Consider the following 14,083-nt stretch of genomic DNA (forward strand, 5'->3'; position numbering starts at 1 on the left):
CACTAACAAACATTTTCTTATTTTATACACATACCTGTAAGCCCCCTCCTACCCCAGCGAGGTTCAAGAACACAAAATTATTGATAGACCAAAACATCATACCTTCCCCCCATCCTCTCCCATTATATAAAGTTTTCACTTTGTTGTTGAATACAGGAGGACTGTATATGGAAATCACTACCCCTCAATAAAGGGGGCCTGATTATCCCCCTTAATGGAAATCCAAGTCACTCTCAGGGATAATTAATTACTTCACTTCTCACTCTGGGTGAAAGTCCTTGTAGATAAGGGTCCTACACGTCAAATTTACACTTTCTTTAAAAAGAACAGGTTGTGTTTAAGGTCTCCATTAACATAAGACCATGTAATTTGTTTCTCCAAGCCCAAAAAGGAGAAGGATCCAGATCACACCACACCAGTAATATTGTTTTTTCCCCATCTAACATGCCTTCCTAATAAAAAGATTAACTACCCTCTCTTTTACTTTGAAAGAGGCAGTTACATAAAAAAGTGCCCCTTCTACTGTTAATACCACAGGCTAACCTATTAGAAATGTAAGGTAACTATCCACTTGTTTCCAGAAAGAGCATACAGCATGACACGGCCAAAAATAATGCCCTAGTGTTCCCATGTCTTTTTGGCATTTAAGACAAAGCTCCGATGCCAAGAATCCTACCCTGCCTAGCCACATAGTAAGCAAAAATACTCTAGCCAAGATTTTATATTGCATCTACCTCAGACATGCTTTGCCTACTAAGTCTGGAATTCTAGCAAAGGACTTAGATAACGATACTGACAGCATATCCATTTGTAGGCTCAGTACGCCAATTTGCAAAGAGGACATCACCAGTACCTGCACCCCCCCAAACCTACCATAGCTCTGTGTATAAGTGTTATCTCCAATCTTTTCCATTCTTCAATTTGAAAAAATTCCTTGATTTGCGTTTGAAAGGTGTCCCATAGACTAGATTGTGACAACGTTTGGACATAATACGCTAGTTGCAAGTAAGCAAAATATTTTGCATCAGACAGTTCTTGAAAAGATAACATTTTACCCTGAGAGTCCACCACTTGGGCTAAATGATGTATACTACACTCATCCCATGCCTGGAAAGATTTTGATTGTATTCCAGGAAGAAAATCCCAGTTTTCTTGTATTGATAGACAGATTCCTGGTTGTTCGGGCCGAATTTTGCACATAGATAAGTCCATGCCCTCCTCAAGGGATTTCTAAGACTATCATGGCCTCCCCCCAACCTCAGGAGACGCAACCGTTTGATCTATAATACACAGTCAGGCTTTAATGTGGCAAGAAAAGTTTTCTAACTCCAAAGGTGTGAAGTGAGATGTGCCAGATATTCAATCTTTAACGTGGTACAAATGTTAAAGATTGGATATTGTAGTATTCTTCCCCCCTTCTTTCCAACTCCCCCCCCCCCCCCCCAACATTCTCTGGACTGGGATTCGAGCTTTTTACCGTGCCACAGGAATCTTGAGAGCTTTGCACAGTCCAATTTAATGTTGCATTTTTGCAACCAAATGGGGACCACTTGTAGCATATTTAGCCACTGCAGCCACAGCATAATTTTGAACAAGCTGACTCTACCGACCTCATGGCTTAGCTCACAGCTATGCATTTATAAACCGGTTAGAAGCCTTCACTCCGCCAATAAAAACCTTTTAGAAATACCCAGCATCAAGAAGGAACATTTAGAGATAACCAGAAAGAGAACTTTTTCAGCAGCTGGACCTCTACTCTGGAATTCAATCCCAGATAATCTTAGAAACTCCTCCAGTAAGAAAGAATTCAAAAAGAACTTGAAAACCTATCTTTTCGAAAAAGCATTCCCCAGTAATAAATGACAACTCAGCACCCACCTTCTTTGACTAGCTCATTAGGCCGTAGACCTGTTTAATATCCATATTACAAGCCTTTTTACACCCAGCTGGAATAAATTTTCTCTCCTTCGATTTTAATTATGTTGCCTGTTCTTATGTTTTCATTTTAACTCACTTTCTAATTAAATTTTTGTTACTGTTGTCTGTATTTTAATATGTATGTTCATCATGTAAGCCATTTTGACTACCTCCTAGTAAAAAAAAAAAATGTATATAAAAATTGTTTAAATAAATAAATAAAGAAATATGGGTAAACTATACCATTCCCAAAACTTGTCTTTCATGGTTTTCAATAGAGGAAGGAGGTTCATATCACAGAGGTCTTGGGGATCACACCATGCCCAGATATCGAAAAGAATCCCCCAACCACCAAAGTGGGAAGTTATTCCCCCAGAGGGCTGCGATCTCTGGATGTAAGGCCATAGCCTCCGATTTCTGTAAATTGAGTTTAAACCCCACAAAGGAGCCAAAATACACAAATTCCAACATCAGCTCATCAAGAGAAGAGCAAGACTGAGTAAGATGTACTAATATGTCATCTGCGAATGCTGTGACTTTAAACTCATAATCGCACATCTGCATGTCTCTTATTTTAACATTGAGCTCTATGACCCATAACAAGGGCTCCACCAACAGCAAAAATAACAATGACGACAGAAGGCATCCCTGATGGGTGCCCCTTTGCAATGAAAATTCTTTGGTAAGTGTCCCAGTCACCTGAACTGTAGGGTTTGAATTTAGATGGCACACCATATTCAACCATGTTCCCAAAACGACCAAAATGCTCCAGTACAAAAAAGAGGTAGTCCCATGCCACCCAGTCAAACATCTCTGTGTCAAAGCTGACCAGCAACAAATGCTAGTTAAGGCGTTTAACTGCAGAGCATGGAAAGTAAAACTTTCCACACATTCAAGACCAGGTGGCAACCCCTAACAAAGCCTACCTGGTTTTCCAGAATCAAGTCCAGCCTAAAAAGTGTCAGGCGATCCGCAAAAATATTTGCCAGAAATTTAACATCAAAATTAAGCAGCGAGATCGGACGATATGAAGTCAGATGTAAGGGTTCTTTCCCCTTTTTAGGCAGTACAGTAATCAGTGCCTTGTTAGATTGAAAGGGAAAGCTTTGTAGCTCAATGAGATGTGCAAACAACTGTTGTATAGGCGGTACCTCACACTCAACAGGCATCTTATAAAATTCCCCCATACCCATCTGGGCTCGATGACTTATAATATGGCGTTTTATGTATTCCCAATTGAATCTCTTCTATCCGCACAAAGGCATTGAGAACGTCCAACTGGGCAGCCGCAAGTTTAGGGAGTGCAATTCTCTGAAAAAATTGGTCTCTTATTTGATCATTCCCAGGTTCCTTAAAGTACAATTGTTGATAGTAATTGTAAAATACTTGCTGCAACCCTTCCCGTGAGTTATGGATCTTGCTGCTGTAGTCTTTTACTACCACAATATATTTGGCATCCCGTTTTGTTCCCATACAGGAATAGCTGAGATTTATAATAAAACATTAATTTCTGGGTGTTTTGGTCTATTAAAGAATTAAGGGCCAATAGCAACAATATATAATTGGCCTTGGTCTATAAGATGAGCTTCATGGCCATACTTAACCTATCCCTTCGCTCCTGTTTCTCCAGCCTTAACAAATGACTGTCCATGTCCCTATGCCATTTAACCACAAATGCAATTATATCACCCTGTAGGACCGTTTCGGCCTTTTCCCAATAAAGAGAAGGTTCTGATACATGAGTCTTATTATATTCCTGAAACTTCTTCCATTTCTGTTCCACATGGTGCTGAAAATTGACATCTCAAGCCAAGCAGGCTGGGAATCTCCAATGCTTAATCTCCTTCCGACCCCCTATTCATTGTATATCCACTTATATAAGTGCGTGATCAGATGCCTCAGGATGGGGCAAAAGGAGTCCTCCCTTCTTGGGCACAACAAAATAAATGGAATATTGGCCCATATTTTCTTGAGACCTGGGCACCAGAACTACAGCCTGCAGGTTGAGGAGTCTTGACAACATCCACTGCTTGTCTCTTCTGCGGAGAGTTGCATGGAGACACCATGAAGGCGTCCCCAAGGAACACTGAGAAACTCCAGAGCGTAACCCTCTTTTATCTCCAGAACCCACTAGGTCCCACATGATCTCGACCCACTTCTGACAAAAAAGAGAGGGGATCACCTCTATCTCCTGTTCCCAGTGGTGGGTCAGCACACCTTCATTGAGAGGTTCGGGGGGAACCAGTACCCGAACCTGCATCCCTTCTGGGCTGCCTGGAACAAAAGGACTGAGACCTACTCAAAGGCCGAGTACTCTGGAAAGCTGTTCCTCTGTAGAGTCAAAAGTATTTGAAACCCCTGGCATGACTTCTTGTGCTGATCCCAAAAAGAGTGATCTCTTAAAGGGCAATCTTTTAAGATTAGACTTTGAAAATGTATCTGCCGACCAATTCCTGAACCATAGCTGACACCTGGCTGCTATTACCAAAGCCACCCCTCTAGCCGAAGTGCAGACCAGAACGCAGCCCGCTTCTGCTAAAAAGGTGGCTGCTGGTTCCATCACTGATCTGGAATTCACTCCAGATTCATTGACTTCCTAAGAGAGAAGGAAACAAGAGCGAGCCACCAGCGAGCAACAAGAAGCTATCTGCAAATTCATTGCCATCGCTTCAAAGGATGGTCTCAATTCGTCCATCTTGGGCATCCTTCAATGCCACTCCCCCTTCTATGGGATAGTAGTCCACTTGGTGATGGCATACACAAGCACATCTACTTTCGGAAAATGCAATTGTTTTCTCGCAGCCGGATCCAAGCGGTACAGCCCTTCCAAGGTTTGTCCCCCTTTAAAATTAGCTTCAGGGGCGCCCCATTCAAGATCAATAAATTTTACAATAGTCTCCATAATAGGGAAGAAACTTGATGCTTTATACAAAGAAATTCAAATGGGATCTTTCTTTGGCTCAGACATGGAATCAGCCCCTGGTACCCCCAGCACCTTCAATGTCTGGGAATTCAGAGCCTATAACTCATCTCTATGAAAGAAATTCAACATATTTCTATATGGCTCCAGCCCCGGAAGAATTTCCTCATCCTCCAGGGAGTAAGGATCGGCTTCATCATCTGTGTCATCCGGGTCCCTATCGGCGTAACCCACAGCAGATCTAGCCAAACTCAGACGTTTACCCGCAGCACCAGGAGGGCAGGAATCTGCAGCCTGCAATCCTTAATTAAGATTGACCGGGGCCTATGACTGTGCCTGAAGAAATGACTGCAGCCAATTCCATCCAAGAAAAGACAGAGGGTTCCAAGCCCAAACCAGGGGGCGCCGGACCAGCGCCCACTGAACTACCCTCCCCCACTGAAGAATAAGTTTGGGAAGTGCCAATTCTAGGCAAAGCCTCTGGCAATTCTTTTTCCATTCCCGCATCATGCTGGGAAGGATGAGGCTTGGCAAAATCAGACAGAGACAAGTCTCCCTGAGCCTCCCAACAGTGCTGACAAACGTTAGAGGGAAAGCCAGCCAAACTGAGATGCCTGAATATGGCAAGCAGCACAAAGGGTAAGGTACTTAGGCTTCTTTGCTATCAGCACCATAGTCATTTAATAGCATGTTAAAAATTAGGCACCTAATGTACTATTCAGAAAGGTGCCCAACTTGAGCGCCCATCTAGGCGCCCTGAAGTGCACCACTGTACGCCCAACTAGGCGCCTTTACATGCACAATTGAACATCTAGTTAGGCCTCCTTATGTGCCCAACTGAATGCCCAATTAGGCACACAGACAGACGCACAGCCGGGCATCTGAACGCGAATTGACATAGCTGAAGAGGGCAGCCTTACGCACAGAGAAAAAGTGCACGAATGTCACCATGGCCTACTCAGCAGCGAAAAATCTAAGCCCGAGTGTGGGGCCTAGCCCAGAAGGATTCTCAACCCACCAAGCTGCCAGAGTCCCTCAAGCTCCCCAGGAGGCAGGTTCAATACATCAAGCATGTAGACCGTAGGGGAGAGGAATCCCTAAAATCAACTCTCCCTCTTTTAATTCCTTTTTTTTTTCAATATGCTTTACCTGAGCTCAGCCCATCCCAGCGGAGTACAGAGTACTTGGCTTCCTGCACCCGCTTGCCTTTCAACAGTTTTTTGTTTTTGTTTTTTAACAGCTAAGTCCATGCTGGTAAAAAACAGTGTCGGACCAAGGCATTCATATGAGGGAAGAATTTAAAGAAATCACCTCAGAAAACTCAACTAAGGGATGGACCCATAAGGTATCATCACAAGAGAGAAGGCAATAAACTTATTTTTTCTTTCCTCCTTTTATAAAACACTTTTAAGGCAATCCCCAGAAGGGAGATGCACATCCACCATCTGCTGGAGACAGAGAATAGGCGGGCTGTCTGTGCAGGGGTATATATATACTGTGACGTCAGCTTTGCTCCGTCTCTATCTGCTGGTAGAGGTGCACAACCCACTAATTCTGGATCCACCTACCTGAATGCTAAGAAATACAATTTTATTACACTTAGGGGTAGTATCTAAAAAACGTTAATCATCTTCGGATAAAGTAATACACACCAAGCCATCCTTTATTATACTTTGGCAGTAATGTTGGCTTGCAAATAGGCAAAGAAATAATCATTTGGAATTGACCATGCCTCCTGCAGCTGCTGGAATGAATATAAACACTCCATTTCTGGATGTACAAAATGCCCTAAACAATATAAGCCCCCTTCCTTCCAGGTCTGAATAATGGATTTATCCATCCTCATCGGAAAATCTGGATTTTCCACCAAGAACATAAATGGTGATATAGCTCAAGGCTGTTGCAAAGATCCTCTCTACCATGTCCAAGCCTTCCTAAGAGCAGGAAATGAAAAAGCCCAAGCCCCTGAAGGAGGAGCAATCTTCTTAGGGATGTAGAAAATATTGATAGGGCTAAGCCAATTCCTCCAACAAACACTCCACATCAAATTTCTGATGCAATGAAACCCAATCCTGAATGTGACATAATGAGGCCACATTATAAATACAGAGATTCAGTAAAGTTAACCTGCCTAGTTTCATGTCCCTGCTTAAGGTGTCAAAGCCTATTCTGACATGCTTACTGCACCAAAGAAAAGATGACACCATAGACCTAAACGATTGCGCCACTGTTTTTTTTCAATCCAAATATGTACCATCTGTATACAGTACAATAGTTTTGGTAGGATTACCATTTTTACCACTGCACACCTCCCCACAAGGGAGTAAGATCTTCATTTGTTAAGTAAAGTTTTGATGAACTCAAAAACAGATATGTTATGGGTATATAACACCTCCACAGTTCAACCAGATGCCCAAGTAATGTATACAATCAGAGCACCATCTGAGCGTAAATTGTTCCCTCCAGTCCTCCTTTAAGGTGGGGACTAGAGGGAAAGCCAAAGGCACCAAAATGGTTAATTTCTTGAATATATATTTTTTTAAACATTCAGCAGGGCTTCCAATACATAACAGCATATGGAGTGGGGGTGTGATGGGCGGTGGGCGGGTGGAAAGAGGTATTGGATTCAGATGACAACCAACACAAGTCCTGACTTTTATGTCTGCAGTAATGATATACAGACATAAGGGAAAAAGTATAAGACAGTTTCTATGGCCAATTCCATAAGTAAACCAAATCAAGCAGCACTGTCTGAATTTTCAAGAAGGCTCATCACTCAGTGAAAGAGAAACATGGATAACCTGCGCAGAATGGCAAATACTACCATAAGAAGTTTGCTGGATGGACCATTTTGGTCCTTTTCTGCCGTTACCATGTTATGTTATATCAGCCAATAGGCTAAGCTTTATGCGCTTCCTCTTAATTTGCATTCCTTTGAAAACCACTAGGCTATGTAATTTAATGGCTAAGAGTTCTAATGTTAGAACATACAATAAGGGGTCCTTGTCTAGGTCCTCTGCATAATTCAAACTTATTAGAAAGGTTCCCATTGACTAGTATTTGAGTCATGAGATAGCATAAAGTAGCTGAACCCAGCTCAAAAACGGACTGCCCAGCCCTATGTATAGGGCCACTCTACGTGATCAAAAGCTAAAAAATTCTAACTTATCCCTATCAATTAAAAAGCAGAATGAAAATACAAACAAAAAACAAACTTTGAAATGTTTGTATGCTAATTCCAGAAGTCTAAGAAATAAGATGGGAGAATTAGAATGTATCGCAGTGAATGATGACATAGACTTAATTAGCATCTCAGAGACATGGTGGAAAGAGGATAACCAATGGTACAGTGCTATACCGGGGTACAAATTATAACGCAATGACAGAGAGGAGCACCCGGGAGGAGGTGTGGCGCTTTATGTCTGGGATGGCATAGAGTACAACAGGATAAACATCCTGCATGAGACTAAATACAAAATTGAATCTTTATGGGTAGAAATCCCTTGAGTGTCGGGGAAGACTATAGTGATAGGGGTACACTACCGTCCACCTGGTCAAGATGGTGAGACGGACAGTGAAATGCTAAGAGAAATTAGGGAAGCTAACCAAATTGGTAGTGCAGTAATAATGGGAGACTTCAATTACCCCAATATTAACTGGGTAAATGTATCATCGGGACACGCTAGAGAGATAACGTTCCTGGATGGAATAAATGATAGCTTTATGGAGCAATTGGTTCAGGAACCAACGAGAGAGGGAGAAATTTTAGATCTAATTTTCAGTGGAGCACAGGACTTGGTGAGAGAGGTAACGGTGGTGGGGCCGCTTGGCAATAGTGATCATAATATGATCAAATTTGATTTAATGACTGGAAGAGGAACAGTGAGGCTCTCGTGCTAAACTTTCAAAAAGGAAACTTTGATAAAATGAGAAAAATTGTTAGAAAAAAAATGAAAGGATCAGCTACAAAAGTAAAAAATGTCCAAGAGGCATGGTCATTATTAAAAAATACCATTCTAGAAGCACAGTCCAGATGTATTCCACACATTAAGAAAGGTGGAAAGAAGGCAAAATAATTACAGGCATGGTTGAAAGGGGAGGTGAAAGAAGCTATTTTAGCCAAAAGATCTTCATTCAAAAATTGGAAGAAGGATCCAACAGAAGAAAATAGGATAAAGCATAAACGTTGGCAAGTTAAATGTAAGGCATTGATAAGACAGGCTAAGAGAGAATTTGAAAAGAAGTTGGCTGTAGAGGCAAAAACTCATAGTAAAAACCTTTTTTAATATATCTGAAGCAGAAAGCCTGTGAAGGAGTCAGTTGGACTGTTAGATGATCGAGGGGTTTAAGGGGCACTTAGAGAAGATAAGGCCATCGCAGAAAGATTAAATGATTTCTTTGCTTCGGTGTTTACTGAAGAGGATGTTGGGGAGGTACCCGTAATAGAGAAGGTTTTCATGGATAATGATTCAGATGGACTGAATCAAATCACGGTGAACCTAGAAGATGTGGTAGGCCTGATTGACAAACTGAAGAGTAGTAAATCACCTGGACCGGATGGTATACACCCCAGAGTTCTGAAGGAACTAAAAAATGAAATTTCAGACCTATTAAGTAAAAATTTGTAACCTATCATTAAAATCACCCATTGCACCAGAAGACTGGAGGATAGCAAATGTAACCCCAATATTTAAAAAGGGCTCCAAGGGCGATCCGGGATACTACAGACCGGTTAGCCTGACTTCAGTGCAAGGAAAAAGAGTGGAAAGTGTTCTAAACATCAAAATCACAGAACATATAGAAAGACATGGTTTAATGGAACAAAGTCAGCATGGCTTTACCCAGGGCAAGTCTTGCCTCACAAATCTGCTTCACTTTTTTGAAGGAGTTAATAAACATGTGGATAAAGATGAACTGGTAGATGTAGTATACTTGGATTTTCAGAAGGTGTTTGACAAAGTTCCTCATGAGAGGCTTCTAGGAAAAGTAAAAAGTCATGGGATAGGTGGTGATGTCCTTTTGTGGATTGCAAATTGGCTAAAAGACAGGAAACAGAGAGTAGGATTAAATGGACAATTTTCTCAGTGGAAGGGAGTGGATAGTGAAGTGCCTCAGGGATCTGTATTGGGACCCTTACTTTTCAATATATTTATAAATGATCTGGAAAGAAATACGACGAGTGAGATAATCAAATTTGCAGATGACACAAAATTGTTCAGAGTCGTTAAATCACAAGCAGATTGTGATAAATTGCAGGAAGACCTTGTGAGACTGGAAAATTGGGCATCCAAATGGCAGATGAAATTTAATGTGGGTAAGTGCAAGGTGATGCATATAGGGAAAAATAACCCATGCTATAATTACACAATGTTGGGTTCCATATTAGGTGCTACAACCCAAGAAAGAGATTTAGGCGTCATAGTGGATAACACATTGAAATCGTCGGTTCAGTGTGCTGCGGCAGTCAAAAAAGCAAACAGAATGTTGGGAACTTTCAGAAAGGGAATGGTGAATAAAACGGAAAATGTCATAATGCCTCTGTATCGCTCCATGGTGAGACCGCACCTTGAATACTGTGTACAATTCTGGTCGCCGTATCTCAAAAAAGATATAATTGCGATGGAGAAGGTACAGAGAAGGGCTACCAAAATGTTAAGGGGAATGGAACAGCTCCCCTAAGAGGAAAGACTAAAGAGGTTAGGACTTTTCAGCTTGGAGAAGAGACGGCTGAGGGGGGATATGATAGAGATGTTTAAAATCATGAGAGGTCTAGAACGGGTAGATGTGAATCGGTTATTTACTCTTTCGGATAGTAGAAAGACTAGGGGGCACTCCATGAAGTTAGCATGGGGCACATTTAAAACTAATCGGAGAAAGTTCTTTTTTATTCAACGCACAATTAAACTCTGGAATTTGTTGCCAGAGGATGTGGTTATTGCAGTTAGTATAGTTGTGTTTAAAAAAGGATTGGATAAGTTCTTGGAGGAGAAGTCCATTACCTGCTATTAAGTTCACTTAGAGAATAGCCACTGGCATTAGCAATGGTAACATGGAATAGACTTAATTTTTGGGTACTTGCCAGGTTCTTGTGGCCTGGATTGGCCACTGTTGGAAACAGGATGCTGGGCTTGATGGACCCTTGGTCTGACCCAGTATGGCTTTTTCTTATATTCTTATGTTCTTAATCTAAGCTGACCAACATAGCCTCCTTCGCCTCGGGACCTGCAACTTGCAGAGCAAGAATAGCTTTTAAAAGATTTGAGGAAGAATGCCGCCCTTTGATGAAACACATCTGATCTGGAGAAACTATAAATTGAACTACCCCGTTTAATCTGTGGGCCAAGATGGATGCCAATAGTTTAATGTCTTGATTTAGAAGGCATATGGGTCTATAAGATTCCGGAAGTAAAGGATTTTTTTTTTCAGATTTAGGAAGTACCACCACTGTAGCTAAATTATGGCCAGGTTCAAAATGACCCACTTCCTGAGCAATAGCACACTTTTAAGCAGTTGAATAATTTGATCACCTAAACTTTTATAAAATTCCAGCCCAAACCAGTCAGGTCCCAGAGCTTTCCCCAGTTTGAGCTGCTAGATTACAAAACAAATCTCACTATCCAAAATTGGGCGTTCAAAGTTGCTTGGTGAGCCTCCAATAACTGGTGGATTTTCATGTTTGAAAAAAACTTGTTGCATACTAGGGGGAGATGTGGTTGCAGTGAAAAACTTTAAATGCATTTAGAATTTCAAGTTTTATTTATGGTGGTGCCACTTTGTTGTAAATGGGTCATAATCGTTTTTGGTCTTGATTGTCTCAATAAATTTGACAAGGTTTACCAGACTAGCTGCCCCACTGATGTAATCTATATTGGAAATATAACAAATTATTTTTGGCCTTAATATCCAGTAGGGTATCTAATTCCCTATGAGTTTCCCTATTTCTTGTCTAATCTGGGGAGTGAGTGCCTGAACACGTATGCACTTTGTGTGTGTTAATCTTTGAGTGAGCTCAAGAATATTCTTAGTTTGTTTTTCCCTTTTCCCTACATGATAGAATAAGATATGACCATGAAGGACTGCTTTTGCTGCATTTCAATAACTCAATATATCAACAACAGGTGTATGTTAGTGAGCTGATACATATTCCCTTTATTTTTCATAATTCCAAAAATTCTCTATCATGATAAAATAGGAGTGACATCCTCCATGCTGCGGTGTATTCCCCTCATCAGTGAGCTGAAGATAGATAACAGAGGTAGCCTATTTGGATCAGTGTCACATCACGACTTGATTCTATTAAACCATAATAACATGCCATACTGGGTCAGACCAAGGGTCCATCAAGCCCAGCATCCTGTTTCCAACAGTGGCCAATCCAGGCCATAAGAACTTGGCAAGTACCCAAAAACAGTTTATCCCATGCTACTGATGCTAGTAAAAGCAGTGGCTATTTTCTAAGTCAATTTAATTAATAGCAGGTAATGGACTTCTCCTCCAATAATTTATCCAAACCTTTTTTAAACCCAGCTACACTAATTGCACTAACCACATCCCCTCGCAACGAATTCCAGAGTTTAATTGTGCGTTGAGTGAAAAAACTTTCTCTGATTAGTTTTAAATGTGCCACATGCTAACTTCATGGAGTGCCCCCTAGTCTTTCTATTATTCTAAAGAGTAAATAACAGACTCACATTTACCCATTCTAGACCTCTCATGATTTTAAACACCTCTACCATATCCCTCCCTCAGCCGTCTCTTCTCCAAGTTGAAAAGTCCTAACCTCTTTAGTCTTTCCTCATAGGGGAGCTGTTCCATCCCCTTTATCATTTTGGTCGCCCTTCTCTGTACCTTCTCCATTGTAACTATATCTTTTTTGAGATGCGGCAACCAGAATTGTATACAGTATTCAAGGTACGGTCTCACCATGGAGCGATACAGAGGCATTATGACATTTTCTGTTTTATTCACCATTCCCTTTCTAATAATTCCCAACATTCAGTTTGCTTTTTTGACTGCTGCAGCACACTAAGAGGACGATTTACAGCGAGGAGGAATAGCCTAGTGGTTAGAGCAGTGGACTATGAACCAGGAGACCAGGGTTCGAGTCCTGCTGTCGCTCCTTGTGACTTTGGGCAAGTCACTTTACCCTCCATTGCCTCAGGTACAAAAACTTAGATTGTAAGCCCTCTGGGGATAGAGAAATACCTATAGTACCTGAATGTAAACCAGTGTGATATCTCGATTGAGACCGGATGTCGGTATATAAAAAATAAATAAATAAAATACAATTATCCACAGTGATGCCTAGATGTCTTTACTGGGTGGTAGCTCCTAATATGGAACCTAACATTGTGTAACTATAGCATGGGTTATTTTTCCCTATATGCATCACCTTGCACTTATCCACATTAAATTTCATCTGCCATTTGGATGCCCAATTTTCCAGTCTCACAAGGTCTTCCTGCAATTTATTACAATCTGCTTGTGATTTAACTACTCTGAATAATTTTGTATCATCTAAAAAGCTGATAACCTCACTTGTCGTATTCCTTTCCAGATCATTTCTAAATATATTGAAAAGCATGGGTCCCAGTACAGATCCCTGAGGTACTCCACTGCCCACTCCCCTCCACTGAAAAAATTGTCCATTTAATCCTACTCTCTGTTTCCTGTCTTTTAACCAGTTTGTAATCCACGAAAGGACATCACCACCTATCCCATGACTTTTTACTTTTCCTAGAAGCTTCTCATGAGGAACTTTGTCAAATGCCTTCTTAAAAGACAAATACACTACATCTACCGGTTCACCTTTATCTACATGTTTATTAACCTCTTCAAAAAAGTGAAGCAGATTTGTGAGGCAAGACTTGCCTTGGGTAAAGCCATGCTGACTTTGTTCCATTAAACCATGTCTTTCTATATGTTCTGTGATTTTGATATTTAGAACACTTTTCACTATTTCTCCTGGCACTGATGTCAGGCTAACTGGTCTGTAGTTTCCCAGACCACCCCTGGAGCCCTTTTTAAACATTGGGGTTATATTAGCCACCCTCCAGTCTTCAGGTACAATGGATGATTTCAATGATAGGTTACACATTTTTACTAACCAATTTTCAGAAATCAATAGATAATCTAATCTGGAGTAAACATTATGTACGTGTGAATAAAATGATCTTCTAGATGTAAGACTCTCCAAGAATCTACCATATGAAGTTCTTGGACCAAGAAACAGAGTCCCATATCTGC

General features: G+C 41.0%; 1 protein-coding gene across 3 annotated transcripts in view; it reads right to left on the bottom strand.

Moving 5' to 3' along the window:
• Positions 1 to 14,083, bottom strand: part of ARFGEF1 (ADP ribosylation factor guanine nucleotide exchange factor 1) — a 626,657-nt gene that overhangs the window by 240,672 nt on the left and 371,902 nt on the right. The gene's annotated exons all lie outside the window — the stretch shown is intronic.

The sequence above is a fragment of the Rhinatrema bivittatum genome, chromosome 2 (assembly GCF_901001135.1).
Source record: "Rhinatrema bivittatum chromosome 2, aRhiBiv1.1, whole genome shotgun sequence".
In the NCBI taxonomy this organism is placed as follows: domain Eukaryota; kingdom Metazoa; phylum Chordata; class Amphibia; order Gymnophiona; family Rhinatrematidae; genus Rhinatrema; species Rhinatrema bivittatum.